The sequence below is a fragment of the Chiloscyllium plagiosum genome, chromosome 11 (assembly GCF_004010195.1).
Source record: "Chiloscyllium plagiosum isolate BGI_BamShark_2017 chromosome 11, ASM401019v2, whole genome shotgun sequence".
Lineage (NCBI taxonomy): Eukaryota > Metazoa > Chordata > Chondrichthyes > Orectolobiformes > Hemiscylliidae > Chiloscyllium > Chiloscyllium plagiosum.
Genome location: NC_057720.1, coordinates 62,762,892 through 62,766,667, shown reverse-complemented (window position 1 = coordinate 62,766,667; position 3,776 = coordinate 62,762,892).

Below are 3,776 nucleotides of genomic sequence, written 5' to 3'. Positions count from 1 at the left end.
ACAAGAGTAGTCCTGTTTGGTAGCTTCATCAGGTTGACCCCCTCATATTTAGGCATGCATGGTGCTGCTTCTGACATACTCTCCTGCATTCTCCATGAACCAGGTTTGATCCCCTGGCTTGGTGATAATGGTTGAGTGGAGGGTATATGTTGGAGTACAATTCTGCTGTTGATGACCCACATCACCACATGCATGCCCAGTCTTGAGATGCTAGAACTGTTCTGATATCAATTTGACCAAACCCTCTCATAATGTATTATGAAGATTGCCTAAACTCCAACTTCTTCTCATTTTAAGGGGCGTATAAAACATTGTATTCTGTATACAATTTGATTCATCAAACTAACAGGCTTGAAGCAAAACACAGTTTATTTTCACACTCCAGTTAAAATACAGACAAAATAAGAATTTTAACAAGTAGCTTAACTATAGCTCAATCAAAATACTTAATAAGCTAAAATATATGTTAGCTGCTACTGGTTAGCCGTACATCTCATAACCATACACTTGGCAGAGGCAAATTCAGTAAAATAGATTGTCTCACATGTAGTTCTCCAGTCCAGGAGGAAAGAACATCAAGACAAAACTCAGAGAGATGAGAGAGAGAGAACTCAAGTGTTCTGCTTTTGCAGGGAGATGAATAACAGCTTCCACATCCAACTCCAAGACTCCAGCAACTACTGAAAGTTAAAATAAAACCTTGGTTCTGTGGAAGTTTGATCCCATCCTTTCATACTGCTGCTATTGTTCCAACTCTTAAAATAAACTAAGCTAGGCTCGAGAGCATTGGTGGGCTTAGAGCAGACAGCTCGGTTCTGAGTTTACAACACTTGCTTTCAAAAGAAATATGACAGAACAAATCCTTCTTAAATACACATCTTGTAATAGATCAAAATTTGGCACATTCAGCCTGATGATAGTACCTCAACACACAATGACTCTCAATGTAAAGGTGGGACTTTGACTCCACACGACTATGCAGTGCAGTGGTCACTCTGACTGATACTGTCCAAGACAGATGCATCTGCAACTGGCAACTTGATAAGGTTGAGGTCAAGTATGTTTTTCCCTCTTGTTGGTTACCTTGCCACCTGCTACAGACCCAGTCTAGCAGCTGTGTCCTTTAGAAGATCACCTGCTCAGTCAGAAGCTACTGAGATACTCTTGGTGGTGGATATTGAAATCCCCCACCCAGAATATATTTTGCACCCTTGCAACCCTCAGTGCATCCTCTAAGTATTGTTCAGCATGGAGTACTGACTGATCAGCTAAGGAAGGATAGTATATGGTAATCTACAGGAGGTTTCCTTGCCCAGGTTTAACCTGAAGCCATGAGACTTCCCGAATCAGTGTTGAGGACTCCTGAGACAACTCCTCCCGACTGTACCACTGTTTTTCCACCTCTGCTGATTCTGTCAGCCAGTGGGACATGATGCATCCAGGTGTTGGTGGTGTGTGGAATATTGTCTGTAAGGTGTGATTCTATGAGTGTGACTGCCACGTTGTAGCTTGATTAGATCATGAGATAGCTCTCCTAACTTTGGTACTAACCCCCAGATGTTAGTTAGGAGGACTTTGCAGGATTGATAGGGCCTGTTTTTGACTCTATCATTTCCAATTCCTAGATCGATACCAAATGGTCCATCCGGTTTCCTCCTCTTGTTGAGATTTCATAGTGATTGATACAGCTGAGTGGCTTGCTAGGCATTTGAGAGTCAACTACATTGCTTTGGCTTTGGAGTCACATGAAGGCCAGACCAGGTGAGGATGGCACATTTCCTTCCCTGAAGGATATTAGTGAGCCAGATGGATTTTTCTAACAATCAACAATGGTTTTGTCATCATCTGTAGATTCTTAGTTTGAGATTTTTGTTTGAAGTCAAATTTGATCATCTGCTGTGGTCAAATTTAAATGGGTCCCCAGAAAATTAGCTGACATTTTGGATTAATAATCTCACGATAATACCATTGGGCTATCGCCTCCCCCTCAAGTTCACTCAATAATAACAAATAGAGAGGGGGCTAATGAGGAACCAGTATGGGAAGTAGTAGTTTAAATGTTATAAGCCCAGTTGAATTGGTATAAGGGCAGAACACCATGAGTTGCTTTCAGTGGTGGGAAGAATCAACATTCTATTGGTCAGTCTCGACTGGAAATTCCTCAGCCAATTAGGGACTGTCCACTGTTACCTGCCTTTCTGTGTAGGTGTGTAAAGCTTAGGGATCTGATCCTGACAAAGGCTACCTAAGGGACTAAAATTGAAGATTGTCTGGGCTTAGCAGCTGGAACATTAGGATTACATTGGATATAGGTTTGCTCGCTGAGCTGGAAGGTTCACTTTCAAATGCTTTGTCGCCATTCTAGGTAATATCTTCAGTGAGCCTCCGGGTAAAGCCTAGTATGGTGATGAAACGTCTGAAAATGAACCTTCCAGCTCAGCGAGCAAACTACATACAGAACCTCAACCTGAGCTACAAATCTCAAAACTTGCTAATTGGGATTACATGTCCTGGCATGCATGAAAATTTGCAGTCAATAAACAATTCATCAACTGGAAGCTACACAAATTCGACATCAATAATGTCAATCTTCAAGGGACTAGACTTGCTGACATTGGATCGATATGCGAGGCACATTATATCTTCTACTGTCAGATAAAAGTGTATATGACCACTATGAACATGAAGTGGACTTTTCCAACATATTGATGTAAATTCATGAGATGCCTGTTACAGGTTCCATGTGCTTCCTTTCTTATCTACAAACAGATGGAGAAATTGTCACCATAGTCTGCTTTTGAACCAAGATTGTATGTCAGAACTGAAGACAAAGATCATTTTTATGAAACTCTGAATGTGGCTGCTAATAGAGAAAAGTTGTTTCTCCTCCTGGGATTTTAATGCATGAATTTCATGACAAACATGCTTTGGTCACCGTGGTGTTAGCAAAATGATAAAATGGACACTAGCTACTCGTCCTTCGTGCATAGTTTGGGACTTGTATACAAAAACCTGATTCTGTTACAGACATTAATGGAAAATGTCATGATGCCATCTGCAACCTGGCCTTTGATACTAGCTTAATCTTCTTAATAGCCACAAGAAGATCTAATATGTTCAGTGTTCTTCACATCTGCACCTATCACAGTGCAGATTGCAAAATTGATCATTTGCTTATTATTAGCAGGGTGAAGATGCAACCACTGAAGTTACACAAGTCCACAAACAGTAGATAAACCTCAAGTTCTCATAACTTCTTGGAGAGTCCTTTTCTCCATAAGGGGTTCGTCTGATAATGCTGATGAAGCATGAACATTTGAACAATCAATCATCTGTGGAACTGCGTTAAATACATTTGGCAAAGGAAGAAACTGGATCAAAATTCAACTTGAGTCCCATCTTGTAGAGGTGACTCTTCTCATTGAAGTGAAGACTACAGCTCACCTAGATTCCAACTAATTTTCTAATCTTAAAGCATATGACAATCCCATACTCACCAAGGCATTTGTGCAGAAGATGACAAGGTGCTGAGCCAACAATTGATGAATTGATGCAAAGAAATACAATTGAGAGTGACAATTTGCTCCTTTGAAATGCATAGTAATGTATTTGCTGAGGGGAACATGCAACTATACTGATGTGAGATGGCTATCTGTACCTGTGCTTGATGATCTTCTGCAGCTTACCTTTCATGCCAGACTTGGTACAGACCCCTCATTACTTGAGCTCAAAAAGGCTATTGACTTGCCAGCAACAAGGAAAGCAGCTAGAAGGGA